The 19225-nt window shown below is 36.2% G+C and overlaps 1 protein-coding gene across 1 annotated transcript in view; it reads right to left on the reverse strand.

Annotated features, from left to right (window-relative positions):
• The window catches only part of LOC138704813 (guanylate cyclase 32E), a 786020-nt gene that overhangs the window by 198009 nt on the left and 568786 nt on the right, over window positions 1-19225 (reverse strand). The window lies entirely within an intron of this gene.

The following is a 19225-nucleotide window of genomic DNA, read 5'->3' on the forward strand; positions in this document are numbered from 1 at the left end:
TTGTATTTCAGAAAGCGTCATTTGTATTTCAGAAAAAGTAAATTGAATTTCAGAAGTGTCTACCCAATCTTACAAATCAGCCATTCCAGTTTTCATGGAAGTTACCTTTTTTTCTATTTTTAAACTCTATAAATTATTGAAAATGAAATTACTTCTATCAACTCTTATTGTTAGAATCAATTTAGAAGATCAGTATCATTTTACAGAAAAGAAAACTGTTTGAATAAAATGGATTATTATTGCAGAAAATATAGAAACGTTTCCGTCACGGATGTTAAAAGATGTCTGAATTCACTTGACACCTTATTAACAATAACAAAATGTTTAAAACACAGGTCTCTGCCTCAAGCAAAAAGAGATTCCTTCTCATAGTGTCCATATGAAGGCTATGCAAATCTCATGACATCCAATTAGTTCACAAAAACATAATCGGTAAATATTTTATAGCTGTTTCTTCCATACCACGGATGTTACACACATTTTGTCTCGAATGTTACATATGAGTTACTTTCCTTCATTTTTCCAGTTTCAAAACAACTGTAACATTTCTAAATCAAAATATTCACTTGAACTGTAAGATTGCTAATTGTTATTTTACACAATCTACTTAAAATAAATGGAAGAAAGAATATAGTACAGAGTAAAAAGGTCCTTGATCCTTCAGCTCTGGAAATAACAGTGCAGGCTCTCAAAATATTTCAACAAACACTTCTTGAAAAAAACATACATTAACAGCTGATCTTTCTATGAGAAAGTGCTGCAAACTTTAGGGAAACAAACAGTACCCATTACCTAGTCAAGATCACTTAGATTCAATGTTCATGAAACTTGTAGAATATTTTCTTTTTGAAAATAAAACATTAGAATATTTACCTTATCTATGTCTTACACTAATGATAAACAAATATTTCTGAAAAATACTTTTTCATTGGAATTTCCAGTTTGCCTGGAATGGCTGAAAAGTTTTTCGTAACATAGATATGCGACATACGACATATTCCACAGTTAGTTGGTTATTTAACGACGCTGTATCAACTACGAGGTTATTCAGCGTCGATGAGATTGGTGATAGCGAGATGGTATTTGGTGCGATGAGGCAGAGTATTCTCCATAGATTACCTGGCATTCACCTCGGAAAAAACCCAACCAGGTAATCAGACCGGCAGGCAAGCGCCTTAACCGACTTAGCTACGCCGGTGGCTTTCCACAGTTATATTGAAGCTCCATTTCACTTGTGTAATGTAATACAAATTAAAAACTACAGGAAAATTACAGATGAAACAAGATCTTATGATGTACTACCCTATCAGATAATATACATAACGCTTTGTAATATAATCCCTATATACACTTTTTCCAGATGTATTTTATATATCATTGGATCACAAAGTACCAGGTATTTCAAACAGTAATTTTATCGTCCGAAGTTTTTTTCTCGGATGTAGTGTTACCGTTAAAAAGCTGTTTTGAAGCGCCAGGTGGACAAATTTTAAACATCAATGTGTTAAGAAATTAGTGTCTGTATTAAAGATGTTATTTTATTATCCAATTATCTGAAATACAAATGAAGATTTCTCAAATACATTCGATGTTCTCTGAAATACAATTGATCCTTTATGAAGTACAATTAATTGCAGTGAAATAGAGTTGACTCTTTCTGAAATACAGTTGACTCAACTGATATAAAAATGATGTTTCCTGAAATAAATCTGACTTATCCGAAGGCAATATGAGAAAGCCAAGGGTCAGAGTGAGACATGCTGAAATTTTTGTGATGAGGGGCATGCAGGTCCGTGACCCATTTCTTTTAAAGCTCATCCCGATATTTGACTTAGCGTCTTAGGAAAACCACGGAAAACCACAAACAGGCTGAGAAGTAGCAATAATAATAATAATAATAATAATAATAATAATAATAATAATAATAATAATAATAATAATAATAATTGCTGCTGCAAATTCTCATTTCATTTGTTACATCGCTGTATCATATCGTACATCTGGACTACATTCTTTTTACCACATATGCACACATATTAATTACTTTACTGAAAAGGAATAAAATCTTACGAAAGCTTTTATTATATACCAGCTACGAGGTTACCCCCCCCACTCTGCAGTTTGCGTGCTTCTCGAGCACGGAGCGACGCCTCCGTTCACTGAGAGCTTGCTAATGTTATTAGTCGCAGTTTGTTGCGAGTTTAACAACCACTTGTGGCACTTGGAAGCACATTGTTTAATCGCTGTTTACATACGCGACAAAATTAATCTCCTGTCTCGCCAATTATACACTTGTGACAAGTGCGCGCACTGGAGGGCTCTCGCGGGACGCTTCCATTTCAGGGGAATGTCCGTCCTGTCACGTTGGCGGTATTGCTTCTGCATTCCGAGGTTAACAGTTTATTATACCACTTACTGTGTACAGCCTTAGATTATAAATGAATCAAAAATAAAATGTAACAGTGTTTTCGTGGAAATCCATATCGTTGCCTCCAATAATAGGCTAATAATAATAATAATAATAATAATAATAATAATAATAATAATAATAATAATAATAATAATATAGGTCAGTTTGTATCTGATTCTTTTCCAATTCACTGCGGGCTAAAGCAGGGAGATGCACTATCACCTTTACTTCTTAACTTCGCTCTAGAATATGCCATTAGGAAAGTTCAGGATAACAGGCAGGGTTTGGAATTGAACGGGTTACATCAGCTTCTTGTCTATGCAGATGACGTGAATATGTTAGGAGAAAATCCACAAACGGTTAGGGAAAACACGGAAATTTTACTTGAAGCAAGTAAAGCGATCGGTTTGGAAGTAAATCCCGAAAAGACAAAGTATATGATTATGTCTCGTGATCAGAATATTGTACGAAATGGAAATATAAAAATTGGAGATTTATCCTTCGAAGAGGTGGAAAAATTCAAATATCTTGGAGCAACAGTAACAAATATAAATGACACTCGGGAGGAAATGAAACGCAGAATAAATTTGGGAAATGCGTGTTATTATTCGGTTGAGAAACTCTTATCATCCAGTCTGCTGTCCAAAAATCTAAAAGTTAGAATTTATAAAACAGTTATATTACCGGTTGTTCTGTATGGTTGTGAAACTTGGACTCTCACTCTGAGAGAGGAACATAGGTTAAGGGTGTTTGAGAATAAGGTGCTTAGGAAAATATTTGGGGCTAAGCGGGATGAAGTTACAGGAGAATGGAGAAAGTTACACAACACAGAACTGCGCGCATTGTATTCTTCACCTAACATAATTAGGAACTTAAAATCTAGACGTTTGAGATGAGCAGGGTATGTAGCACGTATGGGCGAATCCAGAAATGCATATAGAGTGTTAGTTGGGAGACCGGAGGGAAAAAGACCTTTAGGGAGGCCGAGACGTAGATGGGAGAATAATATTAAAATGGATTTGAGGGAGGTGGGGTGTGATGATAGAGACTGGATTAATCTTGCACAGGATAGGGACCGATGGCGGGCTTATGTGAGGGCGGCAATGAACCTTCGGGTTCCTTAAAAGCCATTTGTAAGTAATAATAATAATAATAGTAATAATAATAATAATAATAATAATAATAATAATAATAATAATAATAAAGACAAAGTATATGATTATTGCTGGGTTGCAAGAAATCTGTTCCATAAATTGCTATTCTCTCGTTAAGTAACGGACCTTTAAACTATTCCAGTCTTTAAAGTATAGGTCGTGGCAAATGTGATGTTTAATGATCTGTTAGCTATTCCATCTTTAAACGGAAAAGATTCAAAACGACAGAGCCATCGTAGCCGGCGCAAATAAGTCCCCTATTATACGTGCGTGTCCCTATGGTAATATTGTGTTTTTGGATAGTCATTGTTTTCAAACTTTGCACGTAGAAGACAGGCATCAAATACTGACCCAGGCCAACATGCAATGATTCTTGGTACAGATTGATAGAGAAGTAACCCTTCCTGTTTCGGTACATCTCATTCAAGTGTCTACTGGGGCTTTGAATTTTGATATGGCTACAGTCTATGCACTAATAACGTAGGGAAAATTGTAAATTGAGAAGAAATCCTGTTTTACTGTTTGTACAGAATTTCCTTGAGGCATAGTAATGTATTGTTCTCTCATTCTTGCAATGCAGTCAATATCTTATTATTCTACAAACTGTAGATTTATAAACATGAATATGATCCAGTATCACATTCTGAAACGCTCCTATTGTGTAATAGCGCAAGGCAATCAACAGCTGTTACTTGCTGATACTGTCTTACTGCGTACGATTTGTTTTCCAATATGATGCCCTATTTCATGCAAGAGAGTCATGAATGTGTCTTTTGACTATCTAAATCTAACCTTAAAATCAATATTATCATATTCTCCTAGAGGATTCGATCGTTTCTCAGTATTCTTGGTCTTGGTAGATGTTGTACCATATCAAACATAACCTCTACGTCAGACGATTCTATAATAATACCGGTAATAAAATTGTTTTATTCACAAAACTTTTCCTATACACACATGAATCTCGAGTTCATTGTGACATGTATATTACATTTCACCTATCTGTTTCTGATGATAACATATCCACGAAATTACTTAATACTGTCAGATACAAAAACAAGAAATATACGTACAATATGGCGGCTAACGATTCGTTAACAGTTTACAGCCCCGATTTTCGACCTATAGTTTACAGAGTGCTTTAACGAACCAATAGCTTTAAAGGTCGTTCCTGCAACGCTTACTGACGCTAAATGGACAGTTATAGGACCAATAGCGTTTAACGAACCTATAAATGCTTTCTTGCAACCCAGCATATGTCTGGTGAACAGAACATAGTACGAAATGGAAATATAAAAATAAAAAATTTGGAAATTTATCCTACGAAAAAATGAAAAAATTGAAATATTTGGAGCAAAGGTAACAAATATAAATGATACTCGAGAGAAAATTAAAGGCAGAATAAATATGGGAAATGCCTGCTATTTTTCAGTTGGGAAGTTTTAGTCATCCAGTGTGCTTTCAAAAAAGTTGAAAGTTAGAATTTATGAAACAGTTACATTACCGGTTGTTCTGTATGGTTGTGGAACTTAGACTCACTTTGAGAGAAGAACAGAGGTTAAGGATGTGTGTGAATAAGGTGCTTAGAAAAGTATTTGGGGGTAAGAGGGTTGAAGTTACAGGAGAATGGAGAAAGTTACATACCGCATAACTGCACGCATCGTATTCTTCACCTGACATAATTAGGAACATTAAATCCAGACGTTTAAGATAGGCAGGGCATGTAGGACGTATAGGACAATCTAGAAATGAATATAGTGTGTTAGTTGGGAGGCCGGAGGAAAGAAGACCTTTGGGGAGCCCGAAACGTAGTTGGAAGGATAATATTAAAATGTATTTGAGGGAGGTGGGATATGACGCCGGGAATGAATAAAATTAATCTTGCTCAGGATAGGAACGGATGGCGTACTTTTTGAGGGCGGCAATGAACCTTCGGGTTTTGTTAAATCCATTTGAAAGTAAATAATAATAATAATAATAATAATAATAATAATAATAATAATAATAACAACAGGAATAATAATGCACTAAAAATATGTACTACTCTAAGGGAAAGTAAGGAACCGTTTCTGAGGCAGATACAATTAACAACTAACTGGTATACTGTATATGGACGGGTAACCACATGAGAATATCCTGTAAATATTGTTATTAATATCTATCCATCTGTGTGTGAATAATGCCAGCCTTTTATCAACTTTCTATAGTTGCATAATATATAATGTGTTTATTTTGAAAGCATAACAGAATAACATTACTTTTATTAAGTGCATTGAAAGTCATATCAACGTCTTCCAAGCTTTGGAAATTTCATCCACGCAAGAAGTGGGCAACGGATCGAAAAAGATGGTAATCTGAAAGCTCAAGACCGGAGGGGATACAGCGGCCGTGGTAGCAGTTCGAGTCCTTAATTATTGTAGATCTTGTTGAGTGGAAGAGAAGGTCAAAGGCCTTAACTCTGCCAGGTATAATATAATATAATATAATATAATATAATATAATATAATATAATATAATATAATATAATATAATATAATATAATATAATATAATATAATAATAATAATTATTATTATTATTATTATTATTATTATTATTATTGCCGCCCTCAAATAATTATTATTCGTGAGGTACAGATCTCAAGCTTTATCACTCTGTTTTATATGGTTTGTATTAACAATATTGGCGACTGTAACATGCTCATAATACGCAGTAATAACCATAGCGTCCTTTTGACCTACCCAGTTCAACATCTACTTGGAAAATTGGGTGAGAATTGGGTGAGAATTATCATTATTATTATTATTATTATTATCATTATTATTATTATTATTATTATTATTATTATTATTATTATTATTATTATTACTTCCTGTATTTTTCCATGGTTGTTCGAGCTATATGAAGTCTCGTATTGTCCTATTGCAAGAGAATTCTATTTCGATTAACTGATACTGGGTACGTCTCTGTTAAAACTTGATGAATTCGTTCTATCTGTTGAGAATAAAGATCCGCATCGACTGCACATCCGTTTAGAACGAACTTCCAATGCATCACACCTTCAAAATTCCATCAGTCACAAAACATTATTATGGGTCCAACACAATTTCCACGACCGATATCCACTTTGCGTTGAGCCTGTTCAGGTGTCAATTCGTGAGGTACAGATCTCAAGCTTTATCAATCTGTTTTATATTGTTTGTATTAACAATATTGGCGACTGTAACATGCTCATAATACGCAGTAATAACCATAGCGTCCTTATGACCTACCCTGTTCAATATCTACTTGGAAAATTGGGTGAGAATTATTCTTTTCAGAACATGGGAAAGATGATAGTAGGAAGAAGAAGGATAACGTGTGTAACATTTGCTGATGATACAGTACTGTTAGCAAATGAGGAGACGATATTAAGGGATATGCTATAGGAGCTAAATGACAGTTGTGGGCAGTATGGGATGAAGATAAATTGTAAACAAGACGAAGACCATGCTTATCGGAAGCAAAACAAAGAAAAGTTTACGTGCGAATTCTAAATGAGGCAGTAGAGCAAATGGATAGCTTCAAATATTTTGGATGTCCTATAAACAATAAAATGAGCTGCTACTAGAAAATAAAAAGGAGAGTAGTAATGGTAAAGGAAGCTTTTAATAGAAAAAGAGCATATTCTGCGGACATCTGGAAAAAGAACTAAGGAAGAGATTAGTGAAATGCTCTGTGGTGTATTGCATTATATGGGGCAGAAACATGGACATTACGACAAAGTGAAGTGAAGCGACTAGAAGCATTTGAAATGGTATGGAGAAGAATGGAGCGTGTGAAATGGAAGATAGAATAAAAAAATGAAGCTGTGTTGGAAAAAGTGGGTGAAGAAAGAATGATGCTGAAACTGTTCAGAAAGAGAAAAAGGAATTGGTTGGGTCACTGGTTGAGAAGAAACTGCCTACTAAAGGATGCACCAGAAGGAATTGTGAACGGGAGAAAAGTTAGGGACAGAAGAAGGTAATATCAGATGATAGATGGCATTAAGATATATGGATCATATGCGGAGACTAAGAGTAAGGCAGAAATTAGGAACGATTGAAGAATGCTGAGTTTGCAGTGAAAGACCTGCCACTGAGCATAAAACTATGAATGAATTTATTATTAATGTAGTTCGAAGATAGAGTTACACTTCAAAAAGGTGTACAGATACTCAAATAGGTAGAAAATTAACTTTCCCCTCAGAAATTCTGATTCACGCAGTACGTCCATTGTCTTTAAAGTATTGCAATAATTCTCAACCATTCACAATGATTATCAAGTTTACAGAATCACAAATCCATCAAATAACATCTAGAAATCTCATTCAAACTTCAATTCAAGAAATCTTAAAATAGATGTCTTTGTGGCAGTACTTGTGATGCAGTTGATAAAAAAATGGACGCGGTCAAAGATATTTTAAGTCCATTCGGTTGAGAGGACAATGAAACATGCTAAATTTAAAATCCTTATATAGCTTCAGCAATATTATTTTCCGGAAAGAACTCGTTCAAACTGAACCTTTCGAAGAAGTTGGCTGGCTAATATTATGCCCTGCCTTTGTCACTGTTATTCATTATCCATGTCTCGCCTCCGTACATATAAGCATCCTGGTACAGCTAGAGTTGTATAAAATTTCAATCACAGTTCTCTTCTCGTTTTACGTGCCAATGTTTTACATTCTGTTTCTCATATTCGACTGAGTCGATTAGCTCGTTGCCAATACATAAATTAATTAGCAAAATGCATAATCCCTGTGCAAATTTTAAACTTTAATACTCGGTATTATATATTGTGTTTTCCTGCTAAATTCAGTTTAGTTATATTATATTGTCTTTGGTTATATTACATCAGATTTATTATTCTATAATTCCACTGTGTTATTGGAAGAAAAAAACATTTTATCCCTCGTATATACAGCCTAGTTATTTTTCATACATTATACGGTAAACGGCATCGGATTGGCACTTTGTACTTTCACAAAATGCGATTTTAATTAGGAACGACACCTCTATCGTGATTTAAGACATCATATATGTACACGTTACGGAATGGGAGCTAGTTCGAGTCCTCATTAGGAAGGAATTTTCGCATGAAATTTCGGCCAGTGTTTGGGATCGATGCTCACCCGGCATCGTAATGAACTGGGGATCTACGATAGATAGCGAAATCCGGTTTCGAAAACCAGTCGTAGCGGCTAGGGCGATCATGCTGAACATAAAATATCCACGTACTAGTTGGATGATCGTTTACTTTTGCTGAGACATGCGAACGTTAGGCTAGCAGCCGGCTGGTTGGCCTTAGCTCTTCATAGGCGGTCGGGTGAAGGATTACTTACTTTAAATCCTCTATTAAAGAGTGTCTTTACAGTACAGCGTGTATCAGCCAATATCACTGTTAAGAAACGAAGCTGTGTTGGAAAGAGTGGGTGAAGAAAGACTGATGTTGAAACTGATCAGAAAGAGGAAAAGGAATTGACTGGGTCACTGATTGGGAAGAAACTGCCTTCTGAAGGAGATGCACTGGAAGGAATGGCGAACGGGAGAAGAGTTCGGGACAGAAGACGATATCAGATGATAGACGACATTAAGATATATGGACCATATGAGGAGGCAAAGAGGAAGGCAGAAGAAAGATTGGAAAATGCTGGGTTTGCAGCGAAATACCTGCCTTTGGGCAAAACACTATAAATTAATGAATCACTTGATCATTTTTTTAGGTTTATTTATATACGCTTTAACATCTCTGGTCATATTTCTTTGTATGTATGTATGTATTTATTTACACTCCAAGTGGGCAAGCACCCGGTGGCAGTGGTATACACAATATAAACAATACACAAAAAAAATGATAAGCAATACACAATAAATTTACAATACACAATACAATTATACAATACACAATACAATTTTATACACAATACAATAAGAATACACAATATAATTTAACACAATAATAATAAAACAAATAAAATACCTAATTTTACATTACAACCTATAAAATTATGTATAGGCCCTACATAAGTTTCAATAGTCTTTCACTTCACTCTCATCTCACTCACTGTAGTGGCACTATGACGCATTTCACTGACACTTTAGGACACATTTCACTGACACACTATAGAACACATTTCATTGACGCTATAAATTATCACTGATGGGAACTAGTCACTGCACTGTAAAACCATAACTCCACTGACTCACCTCGCTTCACTGATACAACAGTTCAAATAAGTCAAATAATTACACCCTTATGCATACTTATAAACAGAACTACATTTAAACTAAACATTTCTAGTCTAAGGCCCTCTTACAAGCTATTTTAAAATAATTTACAATTCAAACCAAGGAAGTAACTCGTCAGGCTAAATAAATACATGTCACCTTAAAAAATTAAATGTTAAATGAAAAATGTTTAGGATCTGTGAGTATACAGCAGGCCGTTGTTACTATTGTGAAGTTCCTGTAACTATTGTGTGCTGCAGATGGCTTGTGTTCATGTAACTGATTTTGAATTTTGATTTCTGTTTATGATATTAGTGATTGAGGCGGTGATGAATCATCGTATTTAAATTTCCAAATTAGCATTTGTCTTTGTGACTAAGGAAAACTATAAAAATCCATAGTCAGATGGGCCGGCCATGGGGTTTGAGCCCGGGATCACCCGAATGCTGTTTCAAACGCTACCGTCTGAGCCAACTCGGTAAACACTTGATCATTATGCAACTGAAATGGGATTATTAATTGGTGGCAATACTTTTTGTAAATAAACGGAAAGTAGACGTAAGCACACTGGTGTGTCTGCAATTCTGAAGTGGAAGAAAAAATGATCGTTCTTCGTCTCTGTGTACACCAGAAAAATTTTAATGTGACAAAGTAAGAGGGCGAGAAAAATTATGGGAAATATTAATAGCGAGAGGAATCCCAAAACATTTAATAATCACAATACAAAGTTTATATAAAAATACTACAATTAAAATAAAATTAAACAAAGAGATCACTAATGAAATTAGAGAAATAACAAGAGGGGTAAGACAAGGGTGCCCATTATCGCCTACTTTATTTAACTTTTATATAGACGAAGTCACAAGACAGTGGCAGATAAATTTAAAATAAAATTTTAATATAAATAAGGAATATTTGAACACCTTACTCTTTGCAGATGATCAGGTAATATTTTCAAATTCAGAAGATAACTTACAGAGGGCCCTATATAACCTGAACATAATAGCTAAAGAATTTAACTTAAATATTTCTTTAAAAAAGACAAAAGTTATGGGATTCAAAGGAAAAACACCAATAAGATTGAAAATAATCCTTAATGATGAATCAGTAGAACAAGTGAACCATTTTGAATATTTAGGCTGCACATTATCATATGACAATATAAATGATTTTGACAAAAAAAATATTAAAATTTCAAAAACTAGTAGGAACAGTTAAAAGAACCTTCGTTAAGAAGGTAAGGACAGATACAGTTCTGAAGTTTTATAAAACAATGGTCATACCAACATTGTTATATGGCTCAGAGATTTGGACCCTAACTAAACAGCAAGAAAGAAGAATGGAGGCAGCAGAAATGAAATTGTTGAGACCATTGGCAGGATATACACTGCTAGATCATAAACAAAACAAATACATTATACAGGAATTAGGCATTTCAAATATAATTGATGTAACTCATACCTATATAAATAGATGGTACGAACACGTAGAGAGAATGTCATCAGACAGAGTTCCAAGAAAACTGCACAACTATAGACCCGTGGGACGACGGGATGTAGGAAGACCGAGACGACGATGGAGTGACCAGTTTTAGAGTTCAATTACTATTGGGACGGAACAGGCCGGACGGCCTAACCCGTAATGTTTATGATGATGATGATGATGATGAAAGTAAGAGGGAGAGTGGTAGCAATATTAATATCAGTTGAAAATAAACAGCGTTTCCAAAGACATAAATAATGCTTAGAATTCATAACAGTTGCGGATGTTGGTTTCCCAAACAATATCCTTTAACTCTAGTCCCTGAAATAGAAATTAATTCTGTATGTGATGGCTGCATCCAACACTGGAAACTAATTGATTCACACATTTGGATTGCAGGGATACATTTACACGATTCCGGTCTATGATGAATCTGTTAGCTTCCGGAGAGTGGCGTTAGGGGACTACAGCAGTAAATTACCCCTAACTCCGCCCGGGGGGCCGCCAGAGCAGAAACTCGTGTTTACACTAAGCTCATAATTATCTTCTTTGTCCACTTCCACTCCCACTCCCACACAAACGCGGTGCTCCCAGACACATAGCTGCCCGCATTCGCCCTCTGCGTGCACATTGAAGAGTTATAAATTAGCTTAAATGCTAATATTTCATTACCTACCTACGTACGAACAACTACTAATCGGTTTAGATGAGTAGTTGACCTGTTCTAATAATATTTTACTAATATAAAATGAATATATTTTAGAACAGGCATGTCAGAAATCAGACCCTAAATGTGCAGTTATGTGCGCGGATCGCCGGTCTGTGCAGGTTGCATCAATCAAGCGTTGCTCTTACCCCTTCTTAGCTGGAGGGGTGTACAATAATCTATTCTGCGCTTCTAGGGTTGGATTAAATAGACATTTGGACATTATAAACATAGTTAGCAGAACGAAAAAAACACAGTTATTATCAGTGTCTATATTTGACAATTGTAATACAAGAAACTTTAGGCTTACGTTGAAAGAGTAATGGAACGGAGAAAAATTCTCTCCGGCACCGGGATTTGAACCCGGGTTTTCAGCTCTACGTGCTGATGCTTTATCCACTAAGCCACACCGGATGCCCATCCCGATGTCGGACAGAATCGTCTCAGTTTAAGTTCCAACTCTTGGGTATATCATATATATGGAACTTAAACTGAGACGATTCTGTCCGACACCGGGATGGGCATCCGGTGTAGCTTAGTGGATAAAGCATCAGCACGTAGAGCTGAAAACCCGGGTTCAAATCCCGGTGCCGGAGAGAATTTTTCTCCGTTCCATTACTCTTTCATCGTATGATGACGCAGAATATCTCCATGAAAATATCATATGTACTTCGGTACATTAAAATAATATATATGATATGCCTAAATCACTTCGTGATTTAAGACGGCGCTTATTCCGTCGGATCCCGGACAACTAGTCACTCATAACGAGTGCACCTCAGCACATGTGTGGACTTCAGTCCTACGTTCAAAGACATCTATGACGTAGTAAAGAGGGCGGCCACTAGAGGCAACCCAAGAGTTGGAACTTAAACTGAGACGATTCTGTCTGACACCGGGATGGGCATCCGGTGTGGCTTAGTGGATAAAGCATCAGCATGTAGAGCTGAAAACCCGGGTTCAAATCCCGGTGCCGGAGAGAATTTTTCTCCGTTCCATTACTCTTTCATCGTAAGATAACGCAGAATATCTGCATGGAAATATCATATGTACTTCGGTACATTAAAATAATATAAACTTTAGGCTTACTCGGTTATACTTCACAAAGTAGTGATTTGTAAAGCATAATTTATTAATATGATTTTTATACAGTATTAGAAGAAAAAAAATTGCGGTAATTTCGAAACAACAAGAAACGAACAAGTATTTCATTTTACGTAGTAGGTACTAATTATTTTAAAGTAATAGATCCTACTCTTTCATTGTTCGTCAGGCATTATTATTTACTGTGACCATTGGTACAGAAATGTTGAAGAAAATATTATACTCCCAATTAATTACATGCAGTATGACATTGTGAAGTTTTTACACTGAAATTATTTCTTTGCTGTATGTCAATATAAATTAATATTAATATTAATAAATATAAATTAAGCTTAGAATTCAAATTCACATATAGTTTATTTGAAAACTTGAGAGCAAGTATAGAAAAGTTGGGAGCGTTACTCAAAGAAATTAAAAGTGTAGTTCACAAACTGTGAAGCGACGATATTCTCTTTATGTCAGATTTAAAGATTTATTAATATCAGTATATTGAATTAATATTGTGACGTGAGATGGAAAATTTGCCATTATATATTTTTCCAGAAAATTGTTCCGCCTTGCAAATAGTTGTTTTCTTCTCTCCTTACAACCTCAAGAGCCTCACATGTATTCCTCACTACATTCTCATCACTTATCAGTTTATGAAATGAAAGTCGTAAGTCGTCTAACCTCTGATGGCTGTGATAGTACAGACTCCAAAACAACGCCATTGTCAAGTACTTTTGCCGTGAGAGTACTGATTAAGATATAAGCGCTGACAATATATTTTGAGAACTTTACTAATCTGATCTAAATTGTCACCTCACAACACTATTACCTCGACATAGGCTGATGAAAGCCTTTCATCTTAAAATAATTATTATTGTTGGCTGAGGAAAACATTATAACAATTATGTTACATGATTAGTAATTTCTCTTCTTCGTTATCTGTGAACTCCTCATTTTATTTATCATAACTCATTCACAGACACAGCCAAATCGGCACTCGTACTGAAACTGTGTTACTGAAACAAAAGCTGCTGTAGGTATTGTATAGCCCTGTCGCTTTTCCCTCCAAGGCGATTCACTCCCTCCAGGTAGGGGAATAGAGAGTGCACATCGCACAGAGACAGTTGTACAATGTTCGCGACTGCACAATGTGGAGGGTTTTGACATGCCTGTTTTATAATAATCCTTACGACACTTGTATCTCATAAATAAGCAATATAATTTTGGAATTGAAAAACTGTAATACTGATATCTTCAGGAATATCATAAAGTCAATTTAGATGTAAGAAATAAACCTTGAGAACAAGCATTAAACAAATAGAAGCAGAATTACTGGGTAATTTTCGGCGTTGGCTATCATAATTGAAACCGTCGGAGCTGAAAGGCGTGAAGTCAGTTTTTGCAACTTTTCAGGAGAAGGAAAAAACATTATATCGTGAAGAAAACCAAGCAAATTTAAGCTGTAGAATAATTCCTTCGCCTATGTGTGCCACAACAGAAAGGCAGATTCAATGCTTCATACATATTAAACAAATTATTTAGAAAAATTGACAATTCTTTTCAGCTCCGTGGTTGCTACTTAGACTTCATAAAAGCTTTACATATTTAAATATTACATTATATTTTAGTTATATTAATTTTTAAAATAAATACCACCTACATTCAATGAAAAGATTGTTATAAATCACAACTTCTCTTATGACATAGCAAAATAAAAGGTAGGTAGGTAGGTAGGTAGGTAGGTAGATAGGTAGATAGCTAGACAGAGAGACAGACAGACGGATAGATAGATAGATAGATAGATAGATAGATAGATAGATAGATAGATAGATAGATAGATAGATAGATAGATAGATAGATAGGTAGATAGATAGATAGATAGATAGATAGATAGATAGATAGATAGATAGATAGATAGATAGATAGATAGATAGATAGATAGATAGATAGATAGATAGATAGATAGATAGATAGATAGATAGATAGATAGATAGATAGATAGATAGATAGATAGATAGATAGATAGATAGATAGATAACTGCATTTATTGATGCATGATAAATTATACAAACTCATGTACACAATATCCTTCGCACGAGCCAGTACGGCCATTCGTGCTGTAACTATGCACAGTTTGAATCTTCAAAGAAAACAAAAATCGTATCGGTACTACTAATAAAATAAAAGCTAAGTAGAGTGAAATAGCGCAAAAACACAGTCACTTATGACTCGTATTACATTGAAACATTGGCATCACAAAGCCGCGGGTCCACACCTGTGGAGTAACGGTTAGCGCGATTAACCACGAAACGAGGTGGACCGGGTTCGAATCCCGGTCGGGGCAAGTTACCTGGTTGAGGTCTTCTCCGGGGTTTTCCCTCAACCCAATATGAGCAAATGTTGAGAAACTATCGGTGCTGGACCCCGGGCTTTGTGAATTATTATTTTAAGCAACATATTTAGCAAATCCTGAAAAAATGTCTTAACGTTAAAAATTTGCAAAGCTTTAGAAACAAACATAAAATGTTCTCTGGATAAACTTCAGGGCTTATAACGCGTTGTCTCGGTGTTGGTGGCTGACGTTTCGACCGCTGTGTTGTGGTCATCTTCAGAGCTGAGCAAATTGGATAAAGAAATAGTGTGCCAGCTTGTATATATATATAGGAGTCTCAATGGAGGGGGGACTTTCGGTGATAGGTCGTAGGTTCTCCTTCTGGCATCTGATTGGTTCTTCCTTGTCCAATCCGGTTGAGGTCTGTATGGAAGGGAATATTCATATTAAAGACTGGCCCTCATAAGGTTCGAAAAGAGTGACCTTGATTCCGAGCCCGATGTCCGGATGAAGGGGCGCCGCGTACATGTGGAAACCTGGTTTCTCGTTCCTAAGTATGATGTTGGAATAGACTTCCCCATGAGTTGCTGAGTTGTAACTCATCGTCCTTGTTTATGTTGTTGGGGTGTAGTTTGATGTGGATGGCTTCTTTGACCAGTCTTCTGTATAAGTTTTCTTCTTTATCTATTATCTTGATATTGTCGAAATCGATGGCGTGGCCTGAATCTGCTGAGTGTAAGGCTATAGCTGATTTTTCGTATAGTCAGTATTTGCAGAATCGGATGTGTTCCTTCCTTCTATCTTCCACCGTACGTCCAGTTTGGCCAATGTATTTTAGAAACGTCAGCCACCAACACCAACGCAGCGCGGTATAAGTCCTTTAGTTTATCCAGAGACCATGTACACCAGCCGCGGAAGCCTACGCGAACACTAAACATAAAATGTAATTTTTCTCAAAATGAACTTCGGTTGAGATCTGCCGTTATTATTCTGAGCTCCCCCATTATAAACAACCGATCTCGATGTTTTATTAGAATAACTAATTTTGAAACGTCCATTTGAATGAGCTCTGGCAAAGTTAAAGGTGCCTGCATACACGATATTAAGGCGCTTAGATAATTTTATGGGGTGCTTAGACACACTAATGCCACATGAAAAGACGGTTGAGGATTTTACCAGAAACAGGCTTCATTTCCACAATGGATCAAAGTCCCTCACCCAACTTCCTATCAGTTCGGAACTCGAGTACTGAAAACGAGTCTCTCAAGAAATTCAGATAGTCTTTAGCTGAAGCCCGGTCTATCAGGCAGATTATATCTTGAAAAGAGCCCGATGTCGGACTTCAGTAATTCTCTCTGTTACATTATAAGGAATCACTGACAAAGTTGCACATTATGAGTATCACCGTTCATCCAAAATGTAGGAGATTTTGGAGGGAAGAGAATTTTATTAAATTTTCTCGTCCAAAGACCTATTTCATACCACCACGGTAACTCGATGCTAGCGAGTTGGACTATAAACTTCGCTTTAACTTGAATTTATAACATTTTTTGGAGAGCCTGTGTTTCTGGCACCGCTGTTTTACTCGCGTACTCCGGTTCCCTGTGACATTCCAACAATTCTCCATCATCATCGTTTATTACGAATGTAATGTAGATCTACTGCCTGTGCTGCACTCTGGATGGTCTCTAACGAACTAAGTGGTCTATGCTTCTCGGAACTAGCGAAATCTATGAGTCAGCTCGTGGAGTGCATAGGGGTGAATAACGGCAAGTTAAAGGCCCTGCAATGGATGAATATAAGGATGCGAAACTTACTGAGTTTCCCGTAACACATACTAGAGGCGCTGTTGTAGAAATTGATCTTGCTACCATCTGTTGGGGGGAGGGGCGTTATTACATCTAGCAGCGCACCGAGTATCGAAAAGAGTAACTAATTACTCTATGCATTTAGCAGCGCACCTGGTGACGAAAATATTAAACTGTGCAGAAATTATTCCCTTCCACCCTCATCGATATTCAAAACTAACCCAGTTTAAAATAAAACATTTACATTTTTATTCCTCACAGCATCTTCTACTGAAAATTCTTACCGGAGCCAACAGGAAGATAAAAGAGACGATCTATTTTACACTACCCAATTAAAATATAACCAGACAGAGACAAAAAATAAAGCAAAAGGTTAGATAATTGGGATTGTATTCTTTGGGTATTTATTGTACAGAGCAATGGAAAAGTCTGCAAAAACTACTTAGATAGTTCAATTTATTATATTACTATTACTTTATAATACATTCAAAAACACGATTTTTACAACGTCCATAAACATCACTGTTTAACATACACTGCTTACATACACACACACACACACACACACGTATCACTTTATGTTCACTTATTAGCAAGTTTCTGTCTGCCATCTCGTCTCCTAGAGCAATATCTCGAACGGATAAATAGAGAACTCTGGGTAATGTACCCAACACGTAGTTCTAATGTTCACCACCTACGACATTGGGCGCTGATCATCTTATTTCAGCCCCCCGCCGCCAGATGGTGCTGACCGCAGTTCCGCATCCTATTATATATTTATCCATGGCCCTGCTCTTGGATAAAAAGTTTAGTTCTGTTTCAGGTATAAATCAGTTAGCAACTGATAATTAGATAGTTAGAATTTGGAGAGGATTAAACCATCAAACTGAAACTCGTTTATACTCGTCTTCGGGCTGCCTGTGTATAATTGTATATGAATCTCAAAGTGATAAATAAATGGTGGCAAGTAAATATCACTAAATTCTCATTGTATATAATCTGCAGTAAGAGAGAGAAATGCCACAGTGAACTAGACTTAAACTCTAGTTCATTTCATAGTTTAAATTAAATGGACTCTAAAAGTTAACCCTGGGGTAGGTAAAATTAATGGCGAGCATTCCGTAGCTTCGCCGAGCTCCGTATTTTACGACCATATATTGTATGAATGAATGAAGTACATTTTTATTGATACACAATTATACAAACTCATGTAGACAAGATCCTTCGCACGAGCGGAGAGAGAATTTCTCAAACGCCATATATTGTAACTGAGCGGGAAAATGTCTCCACTGATACTCCGTCCACAGGATATCTCCGAGCCTGAAGACCGTTACGATAACGATTTCGATCCCTGAAAGCGGATTTGCGAGAAGAAGGGACGAGTGGCGACCTAAGCTACATGAAAACAAATCTTTCACACTGTGGAAATTAAAAACATCCGCTTACTGTCACTGTAAGACTTCATTACTTCAATCTAATAGAGGATCAACATATAGAGCGATGAGTAGTCTATGTTTTCAGCTTTAACATACATGCGTAACAATCCGCATTATACAGGATTGTTTTCGATCTCTGATAACGAATTTGAATGACATCATGTGTGTCAGGAGTCACACGATAGTTGAACTGTGGTACGAGGCGACAGACCAGTAGTGAGTGATCTCAGAGTGCACGGCGACTCTCAGCAGAAATTCCCAAGAAAATCGAGCCTTTTTGGAGGGTTACATTATGACCCTTTACAATGCCAAGTACAGTTAAGTGAAAATAAAAAAAAGCCTGCAATAAACGAGGTTTCGTTATTTTGCAAGAAAGGCATCTTCTATGTAGGCCTACTTAATAAGATTGGTAAAGCTCGAATGGAATTAATTTGTGTCATCTCGTGGGGTGCGGCGACTTGTGAATGGGGTGGATTTGCTTGCTTTTTCCTTTCTGGAATTAATCCCATCCGAGCTTTGACAGTCTTATTAGGTACACACAGATGCTTTTCTTGGAAATAA

Source organism: Periplaneta americana, chromosome 8 (genome assembly GCF_040183065.1).
Source record: "Periplaneta americana isolate PAMFEO1 chromosome 8, P.americana_PAMFEO1_priV1, whole genome shotgun sequence".
NCBI lineage: Eukaryota > Metazoa > Arthropoda > Insecta > Blattodea > Blattidae > Periplaneta > Periplaneta americana.